This window comes from Tursiops truncatus, chromosome 6, assembly GCF_011762595.2.
Source record: "Tursiops truncatus isolate mTurTru1 chromosome 6, mTurTru1.mat.Y, whole genome shotgun sequence".
Lineage (NCBI taxonomy): Eukaryota > Metazoa > Chordata > Mammalia > Artiodactyla > Delphinidae > Tursiops > Tursiops truncatus.
The window spans coordinates 63,174,833-63,202,394 of record NC_047039.1 but is presented as its reverse complement, the minus strand read 5'-3'; the positions used below and the strand labels follow the sequence as shown (position 1 = coordinate 63,202,394).

The following is a 27,562-nucleotide window of genomic DNA, read 5'->3' as shown; positions in this document are numbered from 1 at the left end:
CACCCATTTTGACCCAACCCAACCCCAATTCTGCTACATAGAAGATCATCTTCCAAAATACTTAACTCTAAATATCACCCTAGTAACTGGATTCCTTGATTCCTTGACTTTAGGAATTATTCATTGACTTCTTATTAAGATAGATAAGGATTTAGCTTTCAGAGAAGAAATACATGGTTTCTTTATCATATTCCTTAAACTTTCTTTTCTAATGCTTAGAAATGACTCCATTCTTTTTCTTGAGGGTACTCAGAGCTTGTTGACTTCCTATATAAAACAGATCGATTGCTTTCAGGGCCTATTCAAATGTCTTTCAGACTATGATTTCATTTCATTGGACTCTATCATTCAGTTCCCAGGCCAAAAAATCCAGAAACCACTCTAGTTAATTAAATCAGGGAGGAATGAATTTCCTCTTGAGGTAATTCATTACTAAAGTATTGGAAAGACAGAAGGAGTAAGAGGAAGAAGGTGGTATTACCCAGAGACAGTAACTGCAGTAAACACCACCGCCCTTGCAGAAACACCCGAGTCCACACTTCCCTCTACCACTGAGAAGAAGCCCATAGCCTCCAATACCTTGATGCTCTAGGAACATATGCTCTGCAGATGCTGTTGGAAGTTCTACCAACATGGCTGGTGCACTTGTATTAAAGCTACTGAAGCCACTGCCAGAATCACAAGGTCTTCTACCTTCCTCCTGTCTCCTAATTGCATTCAAAATTCTCCCAAAGGATAGGGCTCCCCTGGTGGCGTAGTGGTTGAGAGTCTGCCTGCCGATGCAGGGGACGCGGGTTCGTGCCCTGGTCCGGGGGGATCCCACGTGCCGCGGAGTGGCTGGGCCCGTGATCCATGGCCGCTGGGCCTGCGCGTCCAGAGCCTGTGCTCCTCAAGGGGAGAGGCCACAGCGGTGAGAGGCCCGCGTACCGCAAAAAAAAAAAAAAAAAAAAAATTCTCCCACAGGATAAAATAAATTAGAACCCAGCTAACAATGGAGTCTCAAAAAGGTAGTTTTCAGGCTCTCAGCCCCAGAAATACACAGGAGAGTACGGAAAATCAGTGTGTAGCTGAGAGCCAACAAAACACATCTGGAGCAGACTTTGGATTAGTTTAGGCTTACATCTTCATGTTTTGGTGTAAAAACTTCTAATTTCTCAATGAATTCTTCAGAAAGTATGCCTGAAAGGCAAACATTCTGAGTCTCTGCGTGTCAGAAAATGCTTGGATTGTGTCTTCACGTTTGATTGATAGTTTGGTTAAGTACAAAATTCTAGCTTCAAAATTGTTTTCATTTAAAATTGGTAGGCATTGCTCCATTGTCTTCTAGAGTCATGTACACCTCTTGAGGAGTATGAGTCTAGTTCTTATTGCAGGGTGTTTTTTACCATTTTTCTCTCTGGACAAAACAATTCCTCAAAACCAATTCTTCCTCAGACTATGTTTTAAGTGTATTCAGTTCTCTCCTCTGAGAGAGATCTGCCGTCACCCTGGAACAGACCCACTAAATCACTCAACTGGATTATTGCAATAGCTTCCTAACTGCTGTTTCCATTCTTGGACCCACTTCCCAAGAATATATTATCCAGAGTTATCCTTTTAAAATATAAATCAGTTAATGTCATCCTTCTAATTAGAATAATTCGGTGGTTTCCTGTATCAATTAGCTTTTGCTGCATAACAAATTACCCTGGAAGTCAGTGGCCTGAAACAACAAATATTTGGATTTCTCTTGCAGTTTTGTGGGTCAGTGAGAAGTATTTCTGGCCTGGTTGAGTTTGTTTGAAGCTGGATGGTCAAAAATGATCTCACTCAGCTGTCTGGCTGTAGGTAAACTAGGTGGTCTAGAGGGGGAGGGGTGGCACCTAAGTTGAATTAGCTCATCATTGCTCCATGTGGCACTGCATCTTCTAGTGGGCTTCTAGCTTACCATCTTCACAGGGCAGTCTCAGGGTTCCCTAGGCATCTGAAGAGAGCAAGCATCAATGTACAAATGCTCTTCAGGTTTTTGCTGGCATCACAGTTACTAATATCCCATCACTTAAAGCAAATCACCTGACCAAAGTTTCACAATCATTGTGGTCCACGTAGATCCATGAAATCATGTGGAAGTCAAACGCAGTAAAATGTCATTCTATCAATGCATGGATACTTCCTTTACTAGAGATTTTCCCAGGTGACTCTAATCTTCATTACTTCAGTCACCCATCACTGCTGTGCCAAAGGCTGAAGATATACATATGGCTAAGACATAGTCTCTGGTTTTAGGAGGCCCCTGGAGTGAGGCAGCCACACACCATCAGTCTGTGATTAAGATAATTAAAGAACCTACCTGAATTGAAAAAGACAAATGAACAAACTGAAAGTCACCATATCACATTTGATGAAAACTGGCAAACACACTTAGACAAACTCTGGCAAAAATTTTGCATTTTAACCATAAGGGGAAGAAAAACCCTTTAAGTATAAGGAAAATTAACAAAAAGAATCATCAAAGGAGAAAGAAACCAGGTTGACCTAAAATTTCTCTGAAATGTTATATGCGATAATTCATGGGAGCAGTATCTACGGTTTTGGAAAGTTGTGACCTAAGAATTTTTCCCAAATAGTCTGTCTTTAAAGAGAAAAATCCCTCAGATTTAAAAGGGCCTTCCTTTAAAAAAAAATTACTTTAGTATTCATGCTGCTTAATGGAGAAATGAAGTCATATTAGGAATTCTAGAATGGAGAATTCAAGTTATAAAAAGACTTGTTTAGCCTATAAACTCAAGATCCATTTAAATTATATTGATATATTGTCAGGTGGATGCTACAGCCTGGGGCAAGGATGTGGCCTGTATTCTGCTGTTCTTTATTTCTACTTCCACTCTTTTCTTACGGAAGAAGAATTTTTTTTTTTTTGGAGTTTAATCTTTATTTACAGGACACTGCAAGATATGAAATTCCACATAGAAATAGGAAACCCATTGAGAGGAGAAGCTTCATACAGTATGTACAGTTTGGAACTGTTCAAGTATAGTTTCTTTGTAAAAAGTGCTAAAATAACAAACCACATGTAAAGAGTTCTTAGTAGAGAAACAGTAAGACAAACTTCTACCAGACACAGTACACAACAAACAACTTTATGCCTCAGATGTACAGTCTAAAAGCTGAAGGTCCCAGCAGTGCCATCCTGAACTTGGAATGTAACCCTTCAGAGGTAGTTTCTGGCACCACATTTTGATCTGCCTCTTCCTCCACAGAGAAACACTTCTCAATCAAGTTCAATGAAGCTTTGTACACAGACTCATGTTCATGGTTTTGTAGAGCTTCAGTTTTGTCCAAACCTCCACATTCTTCAATCCTTATACTAAGTTTCTCAGTTTCCCCTAGTTTCTCAGCAGCGTGAAAGATATTTGAGATGGCGTCCAGAGTAACCAGAATAATTTTGGTGTCTTTCGCAGTTAGGAGGTTCATCAACGGTTCTATTACGCCACAATGAACAAGGTATACGATCTGCTCAACTGTTCCGCCACTTGTGTAGTTGGTCACAGCCCATACAGCTTCCTTTTGTGTCTTAAAGTCGGCCTTAGAGAGAACGCCAACAAGGAACGGGACTAAGCCATGATGTACAACTTGCTGTATCTGGTCCCGGCAGCCAGCCGTGATGTTTGACATCGTCCACGTAGCTTCCTTCTGAATGTTAGTTTTGGAGTTTGTTCGCAGGCTGGGAAAGATGGCAAGTACTCCGGCATCTATTACAACCTGAGTCTGTTCATCTGTCCCAGTGATGATATTCCTTACGGCTCTTAGCGCGGGAGTCACAATTGGCAATTCAGTAGCTCCTAAAAGCTTCACCAATTGAGATACAACCCCCGTTTTCACAACCATTTCAATCCGTTCATTTGGACCATCGGTAAGGTAGGAAATAGCCCAGCAGGTATCAGCTAAAACTTCTGGATCATCATGTTGCAGGAGACGAACTAAAATAGGAAGAATTTGCTCAACAGCATCTAAGGGGGGGGGGGTGGTGCAGGATTCTTGTTGCGACAAAGATTTGAAAGTGTCCAGGTAAGATTACGTAAGTAAGCACATGTTAAGATGACAAATCAGGAGCCGCCAAAAGTGCCAACAGCGGGTCAACTGCACCGTACTTGATAACCAAGTCTCGGAAAACCGAGCCATCACCTGCAATGTTTCCTAGAGCCCATACAGCTTGTTCACTGATGTGAGTGTGGGGAGATGCCAACAGAGAAATGAATGCTGGGATAGCACCTCCATCTACCACAGCCTTGGTCTGTTCTGATGTCCCGGAAGCAATGTAAGTGAGGACCCAAGCAGATTCAAACTGAATGGGACTACAATCAGTTCTGCCCAAGAAGGACGCAAATTTTGGAATCAAACCAGCCCGGATTATGCTGTCTATAGGGGGCTGTTTCTCCCTGGAAAGCAGTTTCCTAGCAGCTTTTGTACCTTGGAGCTGGCTTTGCAAATTGTTGCTATTTGTGCCTTTGACAATGTCATCAACAGACCAATTTACAGTGCCCTGGTTGTTGCGGTTTTCCTGCAGTGGAGAAGCAGCATCATCTGGAAAAGAGCTGACATTTCTCCTTTTCAGCATCTGGTCACTCTTCTTAGCTTTCCTGAGCTCCACACTAACTTCTGTTCGGTGCCGCCTCATTTCTGGACTGTCTTTCCCCTTGTTCTTGAATCTGTTAAGGCGGGCAGCTGGTGAATTAGCATTCTCATTGGTGGACGCGGTTATGAGACAAAGGGAGAAAGCGACACAGCCGGCTCAAGCTTCCACAGGAGGCGGTGCGGGGCGCACAGGCTGCGGGTCGACTGCGCTCAAGACGTCCACCACGGTCAGCCCGAGGATGGTGTGGTAAGGAAGAAGAAATATTTTCATTAGCAATATTCTTCCTTCCACCCTTCAAAGGGCATATCTTAGCATCTTTGATGTATGTTTAAAACAACTGATACAACCCATCTAAAATGGTTATTTACATAGTTTAGACACTGCCAGGATGATTAATGAACAACTTTTTTCCTGTTGTACTAAAGCAGAATTGTCCTCATTCATTCATTCATCCATTCATTCATATGTCAGTTTACTCAACAGATAGTTATTTAGCGCCTCTTTTTGCTTGTCACTGTGTTACTCGCTGAGCGTGAAATGGTGAAACTAACAGACAATTCTTTGCTTCATAGCATGTATGAATATCAGTAAGATAAGAAAAATCTCTTCAAGTTCATTTTTATTGCTAATGATTTTAATCAACTATGGAGTTTCCTTTTTTTTTCCTTTTTTTTTTTTTTCCCTGTACACGGGCCTCTCTCACAGTTGTGGCCTCTCCCGTTGCGGAGCACAGGCTCCGGACGCGCAGGCTCAGCGGCCACGGCTCACGGGCCCAGCCGCTCCGCGGCATGTGGGATCTTCCCGGACCGGGGCACGGACGCGTGTCCCCTGCATCGGCAGGCGGACTCCCAACCACTGTGCCACCAGGGAAGCCCTGGAGTTTACATTTTTAAAACATATGTTGAATAATCTGAGCAATTAGAGATCCAGATTGGGAAATACTTTCTATCACCAAAACTCTCTTCATAATATTTCCACCTAAGACGTATGAATGTTTTTATGCAAAAATAAATGCATAGAAAAAAATGTTAGTAAGAACACACACTAAAATATTAAAAGTGGTTAACTCTGGGGAGTGGAAAAACAGAGTTTTTATTTCCTTTTACTTTCTGACTTCACCAAATTATCTATATTCAAGCATATATTATCTTTATCGTAGTATGTCAGTAGAGGTAAATCTAGTCCCTGGTACAGGAAAAAGGAAAATTAGTGGCTGTCACAAAAAAAGTTATTTCTTACTCTTATCACAGCCCAGTAAGGTTGTTCCTGATGGGATACATTTTTTTCAAGTGTGATTCAGAGACCCAGACCCTCTTCATTTTGTGGCTCTGCCATCTTCAACAAGTGAATCCCAAGTTTTTCCTAGGAGATGTACCCATCCCTGCATTCCAGGAAGAGAAAAGATGACCCCCTGGGAGGATCGTATGGGCCATGCCTGGAAGTCACATACATCAGTTTTTCCTACATCCACATTGGTCAGATCTCTGTCACTTAGCCACATCTAGATTCAAGGGAAGCTGAGAAATGTAGTCTAGTTGTGTACCCAGTATGAAGGAAAACAAGTGATGGTGAACACATCGAAGTCTTGGCCACAGTCAGCTCTTCCATTTGACTCTCATTCTCACACAAAGAACACACTTGCTCCTCCCCAGCAACAACTTTGAGAAACAACTCAAAAGTCCCAACCAGCCGCTGTACCCATTTCAAAGCTCTGCATCTCCAGAATACACTCAGTCCATGCCATCCGTCTAGATGGGACTCCCTGTGGTCCAGCAGGCTTTGAATTAAAAAGACAAGTCATTTTCTCCTTCATCTCATCCCAACACACCCACTCAATGGTGGGACAGGGAGAGGATGAAAACCATCAGTACTCCCGTGGAGCAATGGGAACACATACCACTGATTCTGCTCTCTGGGAGCAACTCTCTTACACATTGCTCCTGGCTTCTGGCTCTGCCTTCTGAGAATTCTTTATTGTCCATTTTCAAAGTCGCTATTGAGGAAAAAACGGTCCTTCGGGGCTGTACAGTTTTCACTGCACACTTCAAGCTGGTATAAATGTGGATGCCTGAAGGTTGTTTTAAGCCTCACATAGTTAAAGGGATTTTCAGTCCAGGTTTGTGGTTTCGTTGGCAATCACTGTACCCTAAGACACATAATCAACTTCTGATCTATTTGCTTCCATTCAGTTTCATGTACCAGTAACCACACCCAAAATTCTCTCCTAATCATGATTTTCAAACCTGATTTATTTCTTTGCTTTATCACCACCCCCCTCTTCCTCTCTGATTTCAGTGATGACTTTCTTAAAGCTGTCTAGAATTATGGTACAGGTGAGAAGGCCAAGCCCTCAATCTGATCTTTGCCACAGGGCTGAGTTTTATTGGGCCTTTGTTGCATAAATCCTTTTCCATGCTTATCTCTTAGTATTTGGATCAACAGCTTAGTATTAGAAGCAATAGCTTTTCCAACCTTTGGTACCAAATGTCTGCACTCTCTAATCCCTTTTATCCTGTGTGGAAACTGGTCAATTCCATTCTGAGGTTATCTCCTTTTTTATTGTAGTAAAGATATTCACAACAAAATTTACCGTCTTATCCATTTGTAAATGTACCATTCAGTGGCATTAACTTCATTTACATTGTTGTACAAACATCATCGTCATCCATCCACAGAACTCTTTTAATCTTCCCCAGCTAAGGCTCTGTACCTATTAAACACTAACTCCCCATCCTCCCTTGGCCCAGCCCTTGACAACCACCATTTACTTTCTGTCTCCATGAATTTGACAACTTTAGGTATCTCATCTATGTGGAATCCTTTTTTACATATTTGGTCTTTTTTGTAACTGGCTTATTTCACTTAGCATAATGGCTTCAAGGTCCATCCATGTTGTAGCATGTACCAGAATTTCCTTCCTTTTTAAGGCTCAATAATATTCCATTGTGTATATATATACCATATTTTGTTTATCCATTCACCCATGGTTATCTTTTTTTGTAATAATTTGCTAAAAGTAGAAAATAAACGCCAACATATTCCATTACACTGATTTCTGACAACCACTTCCCTTCAAGCTACAGTCTCAGTAACATATAGTGTGTTCTTCCAAGTCATCACAGACAACAGTTTTACCAAGTGTTTTGTCACTGCATAATACGTCTTTTTTTTCCAGCCTCCAATATCAGTTTCCTCACTGCTCTTCCCTGACCTCTATATCAATGCCCATGTTTTAAATGTTATTATGACAGCATCCTGCTTAATGATACTACTTACGTTATTTCTTACAATAATTCTAGGAGTTATAATAGATAAACATGGAACTATCAATGTCTGCCTTAATTTGGGTTCTTTCAAAAGCAGAAGGCATCAAGGACCTGAGTCCTGGTAGTTTATTTGGAAAGTGATCCCAGGAAACGAAAATGAAGGAATAAGGAGAGACAGGGAAGAAGGAAAGCACACTATGAAATGTGTTATCAAGGCCACTGCTGTGGGCTCAGTTCTGCAGGAATTGTGTATTGAATGCCTCCTACAACTGTCTTTCTGAAGGGTGGAAACTGGAGCATTTATTGACCCACTGCTGTCCGCATTGTTTGAGGGTTGCTCCTGGGGATTTTAATACTCTTGCTTATCCATGATGCATTTGCTTGTATGTAGGCCAGGTAGATTCCTGCAGGGGCAGAGAAGTCCCCCAGACAAAATGTAGAAAGATGCTCAGTGTATATTTGAGGTGGGATACAACCAACACAAAGCCTGTCCGAGTTTTTATAGAACTTTTTATCTCAGCAGCAGTAGAAATCACAGGTGGGCCGAAGAGACGCAGGACTGTGGCATATGGTAGCAGAAGTGTCTGCTACAGTGATATAGCAACATACAAGTTTAGGCTCACTAACGTCTTAGTGCATGTGTCTCCAGTAGCCCTCCTCTAAACAGCAAGACCCAGGCATCTGCCATATTGTAGCTCTACCAGCTTCAACAGATGATAGCCAAGGTCACCATGGTTATCTTTTTATTTAAATGGACAAGAAGGAAAAGGAGGCTGAAGGATCGCCCATAGGAAGTTTTTATGATTTAGATCTGGAAGGGGCATCTATCACGCCCATCTATAACCTCTTGACCAGAAGTCAGTCACATGGCTACACCTACCTGCAAGGCAGGCTGGGAAACATAGGCTATTTTTTGTTCCAGAGGGACTAGGAAATAGATTTTGGTAAACATACAGAAGCCTCTAACATAGAAAGTAAGATTGTATTTTTTTAAAAATCTAAGGCAATATATGTTAAACACGTTAAACCTAATTTACCCTTTGACCTAGAAATTGCAGTTCTAGAGGTCCTACTCTCATGGATATTCTCTACTAGGTCCTCCAGATCTATTCTCCACCCTTCTTCCTTTCTGCATCATGGGCTCCCTAGTGTTCTGACTTCTACTTGGATTCAGCCAATGGAAATCTCCAGTAGGAGATCAGAGAATGGGAGGAGAGAAAAGTGGGAGCATACAGTTCCCTAGCAAGGCCACGTGTTAGGAGTGGCTGAATTCCTCTAGTGCAGGCCACAGCTTATCGTGGGAGGCCATCTCCTACAACTCCAGCCACCTCCACAGCTTCAGCTCCGCTTCTGTCTCTCAGTTGCAGTTACTGCTCCCTCTTTTTGCCCCTTTGGGCTTGGGGTGGTGACAGCTCCCAGCTGTTCACCAGCTCTTGATGCTTTAATGCTGCTCACACTTTTTAAAATAGTCCTCAGTTGCCCCATTTAAGTGTGCCTTCTTTTTCCTTTCTGGACCCCAACTAATACATCATCCTAGAAAAAGAATCAGAATTGCAAGTAAGGAACGTACAAAGATGTTCAGCACAGCAATATTTAGAAGAGCAAAAGCTCTGAAACTGAGTGTCTAATAATTAGGAATAGTTAAATACATTACAATGAATGTATGATAGAAAAATATATATATATACTAACATGTGAGTTTTCAGTGTCTTTTTCTGTCTCCTACTTCAAAAACCCTGCCTGAATCCCAGGAAAATTCTGCTCAAGTCTTTCCTTCCTGTTCTCCCTCCCCAGTCCTCAAATATTTTTCACCAGAATGAATTACTGAGTTGAGGGTGGGAGGCCTACATCTAAAGTTGTGGAGGAAATAGCTTGATTTACATTGAAAGAAAGGAAGGAGAAAAAATATTATATCAGTGAGGGGACTATATGGGACCAAAAGGGGGGACAGAAGATATGAGGAGATGAATGGGAAAAGAAGAACTTTGCCATGTGTGTTTCTTTTTGTAAACACTCTTCCAAAGAAACATAGAATAAATATCTTTGTTATTTACAATACTCCCTGAAACTCCTGATATGAGATCCCTGTTTCTTTCCCATTTATTGATTTCTCACTGTGTGCCCCTGTGCAAAGTGAGTTCCCTGTCTCATTTCATGTGGTTGAGGCATCTCCGTATTCAAGATGAGGACACGGAAGCTCAGAAAGCTTGGCTGGGTTTTTTATGCCATCCCTATGTGTTCAGGAATTTCTGTCCCTGTGATAAAATACTGTATAGAAATTGTGTTCTAAGGATTCTAACGATCTGGAAACTGTAGTTTTATCTTTCTAAAATATATTTTATTTTCTGCTTGTAGAAATAAACTACCTAAAAATCTGAAACCTTTGTAGAGGGAGAAAAAGAGAGAGTAAAGAATGAAAGGAAATACAGTCAATAATCATAGTATTCATAAATTTCATTCAACAAATATTTATTGGACTGAGGAAACAGCAGTGAACAAAACAAAATCCCTGCATCTAGAGAACCAACACTCTAGTGGGAGAGAGATAGACAATAACACAAAAAGTAACAGCAGATAACATGACAGAATGCTATGAGGAGGGATAAAGCATGGAGGGAGTAAGTGAAGGGAGCTATTTTAGACGGGGTATCCAGGGAAAATGTCTCTGTGAAGTAAGATTTAAACAGGGACCTAAGGAGGTCACATGTGAGAGATGAATGGGATGAGGAGGTAGGCCATGTGACCATCTGGGGGAAGAACAGTTCAGCAAAGAAAACAGTGAGCACATGACCCTGGAGCAAGAGCACTTGAGACATGTGGCAAATGGAAGGATTTCCTGCTTTTTTAAGGCTTAATTATATATATATATATATATATATATATATATATATAAAATATAATATATGTGTATATATATGTAGATAGATACATAGATAGATATGAGTATCAAATGCTATTATTGCAAAACTTAAGCCACTTACTGATTATTCACTTTTCTAAAAGACACAAATACAAGAATAAAATAAACACACTCAGTATATATCACATTTTGTCTTTTCATTTACATATATGATTGCTTCCAAATCTTGGCTACTGTGAATAATGCCACAATAAACAAGAGAGCGCAGATATCTCTTTGAGATAGTGATTTTGCTTCCCTTGGATATATACCTAGAAGTGGGATTGCTGGATCACATGGTAGTTCTACTTTTAATTTTTTGAGGAACCTCCATACTGTTTTTCATAGTGGCTGCACCAATTTACATTTCCACCAATAGTGCACAAGGGTTCCCTTTTCTCTACATCCTCACCAACAGTTATTATCTCATTATGATCTTGATTTGTGTTTCCCTGATAATTAGTGATGTTGAGCATCTTTTCATATACTGTTAGCCATTTGTATGTCCTCTTTGAAAAAATGTCTACACAAGTCCTTTGCCCATTTTTTTAATCTAGTTATTTGGGTTATTTGTCTTTTGTGTTTTTTTGCTATTGAGTTCTATGAATTTCTTATATATTTGGGATATTAACCCCTTATCAGATATTTGCAACAACATGGATATTTGAACCTGGAGGACATTATGCTAAGTGAAATAAGCCACAGAAAGACAAGTATCATATGATCTTACTTATATGTGAAATCTAAAACACACTCATAGCAACAGAGAGTAGAATGGTTGTTGTCAGAGGCTGAGGGGAATGGGGGAAAAGGAGAGGTATTGAACAGAGGGCATAAGCTTTTAGTTACAAGGTGAATCAGTTCTGGAGATCTAATATAGAGCATGTTGACTGCAGTTAATAATAATATATTGTATACTTGAAAGTTGCTAAGACAGTAGATCTCAGGTGTTCTCACCACACACACTCACACGTATGGTAACTACGGGAGATGATATATATGTTAATTAGTTTGACTTGGTAAGCATTTCACAATGTATACGTATATCAAAAAATCACATTGTATACCTTAAATATATACAATTTCTAATTGTCAAAAAAAAAACTCAACAAAACAAAGCAAGAGTATGCAGGACAGACTTGCTAAGTATCAAGAGGCTAGGCTTGCTAGAGCTCAGTGAATGAGGGAAAGAGCAACACGATGTGATCAGAGGGACAGCAGGGGTGTCATATTGGCCTTGGAGGCCACTGTAGGAACCTTAGATTATATTCCAATGGAATGGGATGCCATTGGATGGCTTTGGAGAGGGGATGGATTGATATGATTCACATTTTAAATGGTTCACTCTGGCTACTCTGTGGAGAGTATTGATAAACTCTTGGTTACCACTGCTGGGTATTTTTGATTTTCTTTATTTTTCTGTTTTAATAATAAGCATATCTCAGTTTTACAAGCAAAAAAAAAGCATAGTTTATAAAGACAAAAGGCAATTATCTTAGTTATACATAGCTGCATAACAAAGTACCACAAGGCTCAGCAACTGAGAAGCACAAATGTTTATTATCTCACAGTTTCTGTGGGTCAAGAATCCTGGAGTAGCTCAGGCGAATGCCTCTGGCTCATCCCTCTGGCTCAGGGTATCCCAGGATGCAGTCACCTCAGGCTCACCTGGGGGGAGATCTGCCTCCAAGCTCTCTCACGTGGATATTGCCCAGCCTCCCATCCTCTCTGGCTCTTGACCAGAGACATCAGTTCTTCACTAAAAGGGCTGCTCTCTTTCCCCAGAGTGAAAATATCCGAGAGAGAGAGGATGAGAGAGAGAGTTCCTAAGACAGAAGCCATAGTCTTTTTATGACCTAATCTCATAAGTTATATCCCATCACTTCTGCCATGGTTTAGTCTTTAAGAGCCACTATATCCTGCCCATGTTCAAGGGGAGGAATCACCCAAGGGCATGAATACTGGGAGGTGGGTGATACGGAGACCATCGTGGAGGTGCTGTCACAATAACTACTTTCTCAAAGCTCCTGATTTTACAGAAGCAGAAACCTATCTGAATGTCAGCCTGGACTCTACCGCTCACCTTGAAGCCTCCACAGGGTAGTTGTGATGATGCTTCTGAAAGGGCTTTGAAAACTGCCCAGCACAGGAAAATGGAAGGGATTATTTTGCTTTTCTCATTGGTATCCATTCCAGATTTGGCCTTTATTCTTCTTCATCCCCTGTATTAATGATTTCATCGTGGGTTACGCAGTTTGTTTCTAGAGTGAAAATCTTCCAGTTTGAACAGAGAAATGACAATAGGGAGTAAGAAAGCGGAGTGTTAACTCCTCCAGGTTCAGGACGGGCTTCCTATTTAACTGTATACCTCCCAGTAACAGAAGCTCTGACAACCCAATTCCCAAACACCTGCGTATCCCTCAGAGATGAGGCCAGCAGAAGGGGAGGGTCAGAAGAAAGCAGGATGTTAGATACATTTACCTTTGATATTTGTCTTATCTCGTTCCATAGTTATCCAAATTTGACTGTAAACTTTTGGAAGGCAGAGACTTTATTAGTCTCTAAACTCTATATTCAAGCTTTACCATTAAATAATTCCCTAAGGAAAATCCTCCTCTACGGAAGGCAACTCAGTTTTCAAAAACAGCGGTGACAAAATCAACCTTAAAATTCAGCCTTGCCTAAATTGTGTCATGCTACTCCATGAAAAAAAAATTCCTCAGAACACAGCTTCTGTTTCAAGATACAAAGATCTGACTCCGGGCAATTTTCTAACGTCTTCGTGCTTGCCTTTTTCACCCCTGGATTCCCCTTCCCTTTCTGGGCCCCCCTCCCATCCCAAGTGACTACTCCTTCATTTTCAGCCTCTTCTTCAAATACTACTAATTTACTCTTATACCTATTTTTATCAATATTTCCCTGAGACACATATTCATTCATACTCAAGTGCTAATTTAGTCTAGTATTTGCACAGACCCCATCTCTCCTCTCATCTAATTACAGTATGGAAGGCTTTTTTACCAATTAGAGTAATTCTTAGATAGCCAGCAGGTGGCCATAGGGAGTGTGAAGAGAGCAAGCGCCCCAAATCACAGGAGACCTACTTGTTTGAGCCAAAAATTAAGCAAGATTTAGTCTCTTTAAGGCGAATGGATTAGGAGGGAGGTGTCAAAATGGACTGCCCGTTATCCAAATCTCTTGTGAATACATTAGCATTAATTAATACATACATGAATATGTTTTACATTAATTTGTGTTGTTGAAATATATGTGGGCCAACCATCTGCCTGAGGGCATGCGGGAAGCGTTCCCAGAATTCTCTCAGTAGCCATGAACTGGAGTGTTCACCCCTATGTTCTCTGTCCATGTTTGGACAAGAGATGTTTCAGCTCTTCAAACAATTAGGTGAAGACTTGTTTATAGGGAAGAAAGCTAAGGCAGGAAAATAATGGCATCAGCAGCTGTTCTATTTAAGTCAGAGGCGACTGCTGTATGCTGAATGTTTGGTGGCTACTCCAGGCTTGGCATGTACAGCTATGACCTTAATTGGCGAAGCTAGAAGGAGAAGAAGCTACAGCTTATTGATTGATTATGTAAGCTCAGATGTTTGACACACATTATTTCATTGAGTCCTCCACACCGGCCCTGAGTTAGACCAATTCTACTGAGGGGAAAAGCAAGGCCCAGAGACCTTAGTATGTCCAAAGTCATAGAAACAGGATTAGTGTTCAGATATGTCTCACTCCAGGCATTGCTCTTGGAGAATGCCTATCAGCTCTGACATGAAGAGACCCTGAGGTTGCAAAGGCCACGTCCTCAGAAGTCATTTCCTAGAGTAAGAGAGGGAGGCAAAAACAGGCAGAGGCTGGGGAGCAGAAAGAAAGGAAGGGACCAGAAAGGGGAGGCTAGTGGAAAAGCAGAAGATAGGAAACAACAGAGGGGAAAAGAAATGAGCTTCAGGAAAGGAATAGGGAAAAGAAGTGACCACAGAATAGGGGTGAAATCAACTGCTTTTCAAGACAGAAACAATAAAAATTTTGCAACATTCCTTAAGAATCCTATTGCTGAACAACAGAAAATTCGGTTGTTGTTTTCTATCAAAAGAAGTAATGACTACAGATGGGGAAATAAGGAACTGATGTCTGTTAAATGTCTTCTGTCAGGGCCTATGCTAACCCATGGATTTGGGGAAAGTTAGAAAAAGACATCCTCTCTTGCTGGCGGTAGCTCCACAGGCACAGGGCTTGGTGAATTGATTCTGTCTTCAGTGCCCCCTCGTTCTCTTATCTGGGGAACAGCCTGCAGGAATGTGCAGAATGGCGCTACCTGCTGTGTACTAGGGCCTTGACATGCACTATCACATTACTGTATACAACAATTATTTCCATATTGTGGATCAGGAATCCGAGGCCCAGAGGAATTAATATCACACCATACAAACCAGACGCACACGCATGTGCACCCACATGCACACACACACACCCAGTATCCCAAAGTCACCCAGAGAGTGAATTCACTAAAGTAGTGTAATTGCAAGTGATTTGAAAACTCAATAAATAATCAGGTAATGTATTAGCTGACTTAACTAAAAAACCCTGAAATTGTGTGAGCTTCAGGTTAGGATTGATTAGGGGATGGATTGATTTTCCTGCAGTTATCTCACGTACATCCTCCTCTGTGTGCCAGCTTCATCATCACAGCCCAGCAGTTGCAAAAAGCCCTCCTGTAACCACGCTGCCGACAGCATGTCTTCTAGTAGTTCCCACAGCATAAGAAGAAAGCCTGTTTTCCAGGAGCTCCTAGCAAATGTATCCTCCATTCTAATTGGTCCATATTGGATCATGAGTTTATTGTTAAACCTATAATTGTGGACAGGGGCAAGATTATGCTGGGAACATAAGCCTGATCTACAGACCTAATCTGTAGAACCTGACTGAGCATCAGTTTCTCCAAAAGGTATAACCACTAAGAAATTAGATATCAGTATGAAAATCAAAGTCATTACCAAAAGAAGAAATGGGTACTTGGAAGGGCACCCATCTGTCCACCACAGTAAGTGTGGTAGATCATATGTTGTTACTTAATTATTTTTACCCCTTCCCTATCTCCATGGGAGAAGACTGCTTTCTGATCCCCATTGAACCTGGGCTTAAGCATGGGACTATCCTTCCTTGCCTTTGATTTCGAGTTTGGTCACATGACTTGCTTTGACCAATGGAATGTTAGCAGATATGACCCAAGCACAGTTGGATCTCTCCTCTTGCACTCTGCCATCACCATATGAACATAAACCTGGTAGAGGTAGTCCCCTGGTCCAAGAGGAGGACGGACACGTGGAGCAGACCTGGACGTAATCCGCAGCTTGGAGGCCAACCCAGGGAGGAGGCCCAGGCAAGGTCAGCCGACCCCCAGCTGATCTGGGCCTCTGGGCAAGAAAGAATAATTGTGTTAAGCTGCTGAATCTCAGTGTTTTCCTATGCGGCGTTGTGGTGGCAAGGATTGACCAAGAGAGCAACTGAGTCAAACCTGGCGATGCTCTTTCCTTACGCGACAGCCCAGAGCACAGCTCCATCCGTGTTTTCTCTTGTTGGCTGCAGTCGAGCCTGGGTCTCAGCTGAAAATGAAGGCTGCAGCTTTATTCTCTATTTTCAGTCTCACAGAAACATCTGAGGGAGTCAGCAGCTGCTTTTGAAGGTCCTTCTAGAGGGCTAGCTAGCTATCACACCACGTTAGCTGGTCAGTGTCGTAAGGCAGAACCATGCAGCCGCCATCCCTTCCAAACCCTGCCAAGCGAAACCTTGCAGCATTGAGATGGCTGCACCTCAAACTGTCATGTGATTTCTGTATCAGAGGAATTTCAGAAACAGATGGTGAGCACAGACGAAGTAACGGTCGTACTCTGCGTACGGGGCAAAGGGGAATGAGTGAGCAAGGGGTTGAGAATCCAGCAAATTCTGGACGAACGCTGGGAGAGAAGAGAATTGCTGGGAGGGTGTCTTCTGTCTGCAAACCACAGGTTGTAGGAAGTCGGGAAAGAAAAGCGCCTGACAGGCAGTGGCAGGAGGATGAGCTTGGTGAGAAGAGATGTTTTGCTTCTAAAGCAAGAGGATTCGAGGTTTAAGCAGTTTTTTAAAAATCACACCAGAAAAATAGGCAGCAAAATTAATCAGTTCACCTGAACTTGACCTTTAGGCTGGTGGATTGATTTGTTGTTTGAGGACATAGGCAGCATCAGAAGAGTTGAAGATGGAACAAATGTACAGGAACCAGATTCAGATAAATAACCCCGTCTACCCCGCATCCAGCACGCCACCAGCGCCCTGCTCCCCAGAAACCCCCTTGCATTTCGAAGGGTGGGGGGTGATTTCTGTGGACGTCTCAGATGGCTGATCTCCTAATTCTATCATGAAATGTATTTCCCCTGGAGCTGGCATTTATCGCTGAATCCTGGCACGGCTCCTGAAATGTTGCATCTGCACCACTAAACTGAGGTTACTTGTAGTTCATTAATATGCAAGAGGGGCTGTGAAATCATCCCTGATTCTGACAGGAGTTCTTGCATGCCTTTCTGGAATGAAGTGGTCTGGCACCAACACTTTCCTTGTCTTCTTTTAATCAGCTCCATCTTGTCACTATATAAAGAGTTAAAAAAAAAAAAAAAAAAGCTTTCTGAAAATCCTAAGGAAGATGCAGGGCATCTTTCTCTTTTCTTTCCTTTCTCATGTTTTTTTGTCATCCTCGAACACATCAAAGTAAGAAGTGACATGCAGTGCCCTGGAGCTCTTAGCAACATGCTTTTAGGTTTGGAAAATTTCATTTTCTACCTTATGATGATTACATGAGGAAAGATGAAATGCTAGCTTTGAGGTTTATTTGAGAAAGAGATGTAATAAATGTTGTGGCTTCCCACTGAATGGAACAAATCCATTCTGGTCATGGGGGGAATATTAAAAATTACATATATGTGTGCGTGGACACAGCTTATGTGACTTCAGTGGCATTTGTGGTCCTAGATGCAGAGACAGGAGACCTTGCATGGCTTCTTTCAGAAAATGCTGAATAAAGTTTTTCATTTGATCCAGCTCTGAATACATTTGATTCCAAACAAAAATGAGTTCCCACCCTGTCTGAGCTACAGCAATTGCCTTTAAACCAGTCCCCACCAACACCCACACACCCACACACACACACACACGCACACACACACACACACACACACACACACACACGACCATAGAATACATACAGATTAACAGAGTTTACAGATTCCCCTTAGCTGAAATCTGCAAGTGTTGAAGAATTAATCCAATGTCCCTTTTCCAGAAAGTTCGTTTTTTCGAACAGTGGAGCAGGGCAGAGGACATTCGTGTTTTTTTCCAGCTATCATGATTTTTTTTGTCAGTGTGTTTTTGCTTTTGCCTGTGGAACTTCTCTATTAGCTGGGAGCTGAATAGAAAATGATAAGCTCATCTTGCCCAAGAAATAGAGCCAGCAAGGCAGGGAAATATCCTCATGGTTTCAGCCCTATGCTCCTTAGTAGGAAAGGATGCTAGAAAGAAATCAAGTATTCACTGAGTAAACCATTTTCCCACACAGAGAAACATGCAGTCTCGGGCTCTATTCAAAGCTCTCACATCACACATGCTGCTCTTTGTTCAGCCCACAGCTGGACCACACAGGTTGTAAGATGCGGGATTTGCACAAGTTTCGTCCATCAGCTCTGGCAGGCCACCCTCCATACAGAGTCGATCATCAACCACCCTCAGGGTCAGTTCTTCAGCCTCTCTTGATCACAGTCATCATTTGGGTTTGGAGCAGAACTATGAAATTTTTGCTCTGGCTGAAGAAAGAGGAGAGATCCTGATCCTTTTTCATAAATAACCTAAACCCTGGCTATTCAATGACGATTCAAATCTCTGTTTACTCTCCTTCTTACGGAAACAAGAAGGCACTTTGATGGAATGCTTACTATGTGCTCTCAGATGGATCCCCTGTCCTTAGTCTGATCAGCTCTATATTTAAAGGGAGATGACAACTTGTAAATAGTTTTAAATATTTAATCCTTAAAAGTTTTTGTTACTCCCCGCACTCCCTCTGAGGCAGATACTATGATTATTCCTACTTTACAAAGGAGGAAAATACACTTCCTCCTCTGAGTCCACACAGTTACCCTAAGGGCACACATGGATGGAGGGAGCTGAGATTCAAATCCAGTGCCTCCGACTCCAGAGCCTGTGCCATCGACCACCTTGCTATACTGCCTCCTGCTGGTGGGAGGTTCGTGGGGCCCCCGTGGTCTTCTGTCCCCTTCTTGAGCACGGGTACTGCAATTTCTGTTTACAAATTCATTTCCTTCGTAGGTTTTGAGCCCCTGGTATTTCCTTAAGCGATTATTCTCCAGTGTCAGAAGTGCTCAGTACATGTTTGTTGAGTGACTTAAAAAATAAACTAATAGGCACAGTGTATCAGAGAATTGAATGAAGGGTGAGTGGAGAATGAGATTCAGGGGAGAAAAAGAATTAAGCAGTGGTATGAAAACAAGAGATGAAAAGAGGCAGGGAGTTAGACTCTAATGAGGGAAAGGAAAAAGATTTGATGCTGATGTGATGCATTCTTCATGGATTTCGCCACCATTGTTGGGAAAGTCACTGTAAAGGGCGTGAGCAGGGAGAGGTACACCCAGTTGGAATGTTTGTTGATCTTGGTCTAGAAGACAGGGCCATGGAATGGGCTACCGTTCTGTGTTTACTTTTCTCTAGCTGAGCAAGTAAGGAGTAAATTGGGGCAAGTTATTTACCTTCTTTGGGCTTCCATTTCTTAGCCGGTATCGTGAGAAAAGGGGATTAAAGCATTCCTCTACCACTGCAGAAAAGCAGGGGTGTGTAATTATATTCCCAAGTGGTTGCAAGCATTTTACAAACACGGCAAGATGAATAACAGTTATTATTATCAATAATAAAAAATAATGCATCACTGCGTGCTTTTTATGAACCAGACATTTTGTATACATATTCCTGTCCATTTATATGAAGGCAGAGATTGTGGCTCAAGAAATTGCATAATGTGCTCAAGCTCATGTAGCTGGTACGTTGCTGAGCTGGGATTTGAATTCAGGCCAGTCTATCTCTGAAGTCCACAGGAAGACGCATCAGGGACCCGATGCCACTAGATTCCTCCTTAGCACATGTCCCTCAAAGGGACCTGCCATCATCTTGACTCAGAAAACCCTAACGGCTGCCGCTCTGCTTCATGTGCTCCTGGCCTGCCCAGTGCTGACAATACCCAGAGAAGCCCCTCAGGTGTCCCTTTGGACCATCAGAAGCCCCGCAGGTGTCCCTTTGGACCATCAGAAGCCCCTCAGGTGTCCCTTTGGACCTCCCCAGCAGGAGCCGTGCCTGCTGGTGACTTAGACCAGTAGCAGACTGAGGCAGGAGGACCAAACTGTTCCCTAGAGACCAACCCTTCCCGCCCCTCTCCCCCATAGACCTTGAAGCCAAATCCCTTAGTTAATTCAGGGGAAACGTCACGTGACTCCACCGTCTCCAAGGCTGTCAGTTGCCCATTCACTCCCTTCTTATTGGCGAAAACTTCTGTCTGGATGCCATCGAGTCTTTTTCCTTCAGTGTCTCTATCTACTCCATTCCAAATTTAAAATTTGCTTCCATTATTGTATCAAAACAATCAATAGAAATTCGATACACAACATAGGAGCTTTTAAATGAATCATCCTTTGGCTTTGATCATTACATTTAAATAAACTCTTTAAAGACTACTAAAGGACCATAGTCCTTTAAAAATAGTTAAATCGTCTGCACTTGTATGCATATCTATGTATATGAATTTATAAATGCCATGTGTATGCATGTATATATACCTGCATGTTAAGGTAAGTGCCAATATCTACATGCAAATGTATAGCTTAATCACACACGCACACGCACACGCACACGCACACGCACACACACACACACACACACACACACACAGGTTTATCTTGTTTTTTGAGGGATGGGACCTGGGCCAATCATTTGCTTGTTTGCTCTCAGATGAATTCCCTGCCCTTGTTATGCCCTACTATGTTTTTAAAGGGGATAATAACCTGTAAGTATTTTAAAATATTTATTTATTTTTTAAATATTAAGATATTCATTTGTGCCACACACCTATATTGTTGCAGATGTGGAGCCTAGAACAACAACCAAAGAAAACCACTGTGGGTCTCGCCTTGCGATATGAGGTTTAAAGGAGGTTAACCATATTAACTACGTCTACAGCTAGCCCTGTTACATTTACTTTTAAAGTAAACATTACTTAAGTTTCTATCTACTAGACAAGCTTGAGAAGGGTGAATAATATGCAGAACCAAAGGGAGCCTGTATTATACAGCATCCAACTGGGCAAATAGAACCCACGCCAGTGGAGGGTTCATTCAACAGAGGAGATTTAATATGACAAAAGGTGTTTCAAAAGATAAAGGAGCAAAGAGTGAGGCGACTGGAAATTGGGAACTGTAGAAGCCACTCTCATCCCGGGGGTTGGGCAGACAAAGACGGGAGCCCACAAGTGACGTCTGCTCATAGGCAGCTGGGACCAACAGGAAGGGTGGCCTGGTGGTTGCTGGAGCTCCGGAGGGGACACAGCAGTGGCCAGGGGTGCGGCCAGAAGCAGAGAAAGAGAAGGGAGAAATAGCCTCGCTTCTCCTCTCCTCACATCCTCCAGTCTCCAGCCAGACCCTACTACTGAACAAACCTAAACAAAACCAAGGAAGCCCGAGGGACGTATTTTACAAGGATCAGCAGTCTGAAATACAGAGCAGGGCCAGCAAATTGATGCGATGTAGCCAAGAGCAAATGGAAAATGACTGGTCCTGATTTCATTGTTTAAAAACTAATTAAGACCTTTCTTAATAATTGAGATCTATATCTAGATGTGGATACCGATGTGTGCATTGCATCAGCGTACATTCTATCCGTATTTAGGTGGCTGTCCGAGTGACTTTCAGTGTCTTTCTCAGGAGGAAGCATATTGAAGTCAGGACTCAGCAAGCTTGTGGCTGGCTTTGACTGATGAAATATGAGCAGCAGTAACACGTGTTGCATCTGAGCAGAAGCTGTAAGAGCCATCCTGCAGCTCCACCATGTTTTCTTTCCTTCTGCCACAGACCTGTGATGCCCCAGACTAGGTAAGGGGACCATATCATTTATTATCCAAGCTGGGACACTGTATTTATTATACCTTTTTCCAATCCACAGTTGAACCCCGTTGCTTTAAATGTAGAGGTTTTCCACCTGAAAAGATGTCTGGAATTTGAAGGAAAACATTGTACATATTCCTTAAAAATACAGCTAACATACTGTTTAAAAATAAGTTTATTCTATGCTTCCCAACTCTTCAGACATCAGATAGTCATAGGCAAATAGAGGGAGAGCAGTCAACTGTGTGTTAACTGCAAAATGGTTAAGGCCTCAAAACATAGACTCCCCAAGTTCATACAATTAACCCTAACTTTGAGATGAGTAAACATTAACGGTTCTTGGGAATTTCCTAGAAGTGATCTTAAAAATTAAGAAGAACAGCTCTGGTCATGTCAGTCCCTTGCTTTTAAACCTCCCCTGTCTCCCTTCTGTACGCAAGCTTCCCAGAAGATAAAAACCAGACTCCTTGGCTTGGCATAAAATCTAACCCCAATTTATCTGCCCAGCTCTGTTTCTGCCTAACACACCATATATTCCAGAAGCTTAGCTTCTCAGTATCAAGTTATCATTGCTCAACTTCAAGCCTTTTACATCCTATTCCCTCTATGCCTAGGGTTTCCTCTCCACCCCAATTTCTCCATCCCTCTTTTGGTAAAATCCTGTTCACCTTTCAAGTCCAGGCTCAAATGTCCTGTCTTCTGTGAAGCCTTCTTAAATGGACACTCACCATGCTGCTCTCTTCAGCCTTTATCATTGTAATTCCCTCCTCCGCTTGATCATAGCTCCCCTGGGACTACATCCTCTTCATCTTTATATGCCAAGCATCTATTATGGAGCCTAGCGTATTCTAGGTCCTCTCTAAACATCTGTTGAATAAATGAGTAAATGAATAAATGAAGAATCCCCTATTTATCTTCACATGCTGCTCAGAAATTATGAGATTCCATGGAACCTTTTTTATTTATTTATGGCTGCAGCGGGTCTTCGTTGCTGCGCGTGGGCTTTCTCTAGTTGCGGCGAGCGGGGGCTACTCTTTGTTGCAGTGCACGGACTTCTCATTGCGGTGGCTTCTCTTGTTGTAGAGCACGGGCTCTTGGTGCCCGGGCTTCAGTAGTTGTGGCACACGGGCTCAATAGTTGTGGCTCGTGGGCTCTAGAGCACAGGGCTCAGTAGTTGTGGCGCACGGGCTTAGGTGCTCTGCGGCATGTGGGATCTTCCCGGACCAGGGCTCAAACCTGTGTCACCTGCATTGGCAGGTGGATTCTTAACCACTGTGCCACCAGGGAAGTCCCTCCCTGGAATCTTTTAAGAATTCCAGACACCCAGTGTTAAATTCCAGGTATTTACCTATGCTAATTACAGATACAACACTTTATGATGCTACACAGAGTTGGGTTTGGTCTGTTTCATTTAGAATGCTTAGAGTCATTTAAATTTGGAGCTGGAAAGAATCAAAGATAAGCCAGTCCCCTTCAGAGAAAGATGAGATGTGTTGGGCAGAAAGAAGTTAAGTTAAAAAACCATGCAGTTAGCAGTTCCACAGCTAACCCAGTATACTTTTTATTTTGCTATACTTGACTGTATTTGGGGGAAGGTTGGTCATGTGAATAGTCACAAAAGAGGAAATATAAAGAGAAAATAAAATGTATGGAAAATTAATCATACTTGATAATAATCAAATAAAGCAAATCAAGTATCATTAGTATCATTTTACACCTACTAAATTTTTTTTAAATGATACAGTCCAAGGCTGCAATGAAATTAGATTCTTATATACTTCTAAAGGCATCATAAATTGGTACAACTTTTTTGGAATGTAATAAGGAAATACAGAACAAGAGTCATAATGTTGACACTGTTTTGACTCTATCTAAAATACCAGGAATTTATTCTATGAAGTATTTTAGCAACACTGAAAAACTGTAAGTACTTAGTGCAATACTGCCTGGTGAGAGCAAACTCAGTATCCAATAGGATGGGATGGTGTATTAAGCTATGGAAAATTTTGCTGTCATTAAACATTATAATTATGCAGCTTACATATACACACGGAAAATATATAATATAAATTGACATAGTAGAAATCAAAGTAGTATGTGCATTAGAATAGCAATTTTATAAATTATTCTTACAGAAAAGCATTGGAAGGCAATTTTTACAAGAGTCGTGATAGGGTAGGATTATGGTTTTTCTATTTTTATCAACATTTTTTAATGTTGCTATGACATATTTTTTTCGAATAAGAAGCAGGTGGAAAGTAAATACACTCACCAGTGGGAACTGGAAGAATACAAAGGGACTCAGTGAAGCAGGTGAATCATATGTGTTTTGCCCCAAGCATCCCTTACCTGCTGTGGTGGGAATGGAAAGGGAAGTCAAGAAGTGTGTCCTCTGTAGGAAATCTGTTCAATTTGCAGGAAATAGAGGATGAGGGGAAGAAATCTCACTCGATTTTGCTAAGGAGAGAGAATATGGTTTGATCAATGCTGCCTTAATATCCAAGCAAGAGCACTGATTCTTGGACCTCTGCTGTCTGCTCACCAAGTCAACCATTTCTCAAGACACTGCTAAATGCCAGGCACTGATCTTTCGAAACTTTACGAATTTATTTCAATGAATCCCCATTCCAATTCAGCGATGTGCTTCCCACCGTGTTTTCTGTATGTCACGAGACCAGATTCTGGGACACAAGACCTGCCTACAAAACCCCTTTCTGTTGAGTCAAACCATAGGCCAGACCAATACATTGAAGTACGTATAAGTAAGTGTTCTCGTTACCCAAAAGGAGCTCAAATCACTTGTCTGCCTGCCACAGGCCAAGCACTCTATTAGGCTCTTGACATATGTTATGTCATTAAATCATAACATGAGATGGGTATACAGCACAGCCCCTATTCAACTCCGAAACTCAAAGAGAAGGTCGCAAGGTGTTCCTCAGTGAAGCCCGAAGCTGTGAGAGGCCTCAGGACATCCCTGCATTTGAACTTCCTTGTTCTTATTTTCAAAGGAGGAGCTAATGGCGTGCGGGGCAGAGCTCTGCCGGTGTAGGACTCTCTTGACAGAAGGCAGAATGTACCATATGCCCTGGCCCTGGTCGATCAAGTCTAGAAGCATCACTCCCCAATATCATGACAACCAAAACTGTCCCACACTTCCAGACCCACTCTGGGGTGTGAGGGGGCCACCTCCACTTCAGAAACATTAAGCAATTGATATGCATTCCACCTTATATGTTTATCAAGCGCCTTTTCCATGCCAGGCACTCTGCTGGCAGAGAGGCATTTAGTGGGGAAGAATGACATTTATAAATTTATTTATTTTATTTTTGGCTGCACTGGGTCTCTGTCGCCGCGTGTGGGCTTTTCTTTGGTTGCCGCGAGCAGTGGCTTCTCTCGTTGCGGAGTATGGGCTCTAGGCGCACAGGCTTCAGTAGTTGTGGCACGCGGGCTCAACAGTTGTGGCTCGCGGGCTCTAGAGCACAGGGCTCAGTAGTTGTGGCGCACGGGCTTAGTTGCTCCGCGGCATGTGGGATCTTCCCGGACCAGGGCTCGAACCCGTGTCCCCTGCATCGGCAGGCGGGTTCTTAGCCACTGCGCCACCAGGGAAGCCCGGGAAGAATGACATTTAAAGTGATGCCCTAAAACATGACAAATGCAACAACAGACCATGTGCTGTGAGCACAGAGAGGAAAGTGCATCTCACTGCCTCAAGCACCCAGGCCAAGCTTAGCGACCTGTCACCGTGAAGTGACTCCAAGGAGAGTTCCAGATTTGCTGTTCAAAGACCCCCATTCCTAGGCTCCATCCGAATCTTAATTACTGTCTCACTTCAGGCTCCTTGTTTATTTCCACAAAGAATTAATTTCTTCCTATGAAAAATGGGAACCATAATGAGGTCTGTCCTACCTGCCTCTCAGAGTCGATTCAGGAGAAAGCGCTGCGGTGCGCTGTGCACATTAGTAGTATAGCAGGGATTCGAATTTGAAGCTAATTTGTCTTCTCGGCTGGGAATCAGGCATGTCTGGAAATGTCAACTGACTTGGTGGGGCTGGCAGCCTACTGGCATCTATTTTTTAAGGAGTTGGTTTCCCTGAATTTTCATCTGAGCCCTGTGGCAAGACAGGTTGTTTGCAAAGGTTGAAGAGACTGTTGTCACAAGGAGCTCTATGAGACACCAGGGCTCACGTGATGCTACGCAGGTACCCAGATAACAAAGTGAGGCCTGGAGCTGGGAGCTGGTGGGGTGGAGGTGGGGCAGGAAACCGTCTCTCCATCTCTGCCCCAAACCCAGTACGTCCTTGCTCCATGAGGGCTGCTGAGTCCCCAGTTCTGCCTTGGCCCTGAGTACAGATGCCAGGACCCTTGCTACCACCAGTGACAGTGAGGAGATGCCTACTTTTGGATGCTTTCACAGGCAGGAAACATCAACCAGGAGGGCCTGGAGCAAAAGATAACCAGGCAATTGACGACTGGTAAACACAGATGAGATAACCCCCGCAAACCCACGAAATACTCGCCCTCGCCCGCCCGAGATCCCACACCGAATGAGGGCATTAACCAATGAAATCTGATTTATTGTTGTTCATGTGACCTCATTTGTACCCGCAGGCTAGGACAACTTGGCTTACGGTTATTTACCACAGTAATGACGTATGTCTCCCTGACAATAGAAGAGGCGATGTCTGTCCAAAGGCCAGCTCCCAGCATGCACTGCCTGCCTCCCCAGGCCCCAGGTACTGTGGGAGGAAGGTATTGAGATGGAAGCCCACTGCCATGACAACCTGGGTTTGGGATTGCTCTTCCTCTCGGTGAACGGGGTAGAGGAGAAAGCAATTTTCCCAAGAACACCTCATTCCTAGTAAAGGTGAAATGACTATGAGGTGTTTATTGAAAGTGGTGGTGCCTGGAAATCAGTCCTTGACTCTTGATTTCATAAAGTTTTATGAACCCAGTGACTTCATAATGTTAATGGGCACGAGGGTAGAAGTTCACCTCCTGGGGCCTTCCCAGGTATTATAAGAGCTAATAGTTGGTAGATTGGTCTCAGGCTGATTAGGTGATTGGAACAGTTCCCCTTTTCCTACCGTGAACTTGCTTTTCCTACCGTGGTAGTCTGTATTTTCCCAAGATGGCTACAACAACATCTCCCATCCACATGCTTTCCTTACAGTGTGACTTGACATTTCTCCCATGGAGTGGCAGGGTCTCTGTCCCCTCCCCTTGAGTCTGGGTGAACCTTTGCCACTGTGTTAAGTAGAGAGTATGGTAGAAGTGGAGCTATGTGACCTCTGAGGTTAGAGCATCAAAACGCCACGCACTTCCGCCCAGCTCTCTTGGAACGCCACTTCCTGGAACCCAGCCCCTCTGTTCTGAAGAATCCCAGGCAGGCTGTGGAGAGACTCCTGTGGAGAGAACCAAGGCTCCCAGCCTCCGGTCGAGCTGAGCCTCCAGACAATGGCCAGCACTGACCAGCCAGCCATGTGAGTGAGGAACCCTGAAAGTGGATCCTCCAGATTTTGCTGCCATCCTTTCTTCACGTTGCTAACATACTATTGTCAGCTCCATCCGAGCTGCTCATGATAAGCTCC

At 42.8% G+C, this 27,562-nt stretch overlaps 1 pseudogene; it reads right to left on the bottom strand.

Annotated features, from left to right (window-relative positions):
• Positions 1-2,891: 2,891 nt before the first annotated feature.
• On the bottom strand, positions 2,892-6,359 carry LOC109549803 (importin subunit alpha-1 pseudogene; annotated as a pseudogene).
• Between the last annotated feature and the right edge of the window lie 21,203 nt (positions 6,360-27,562).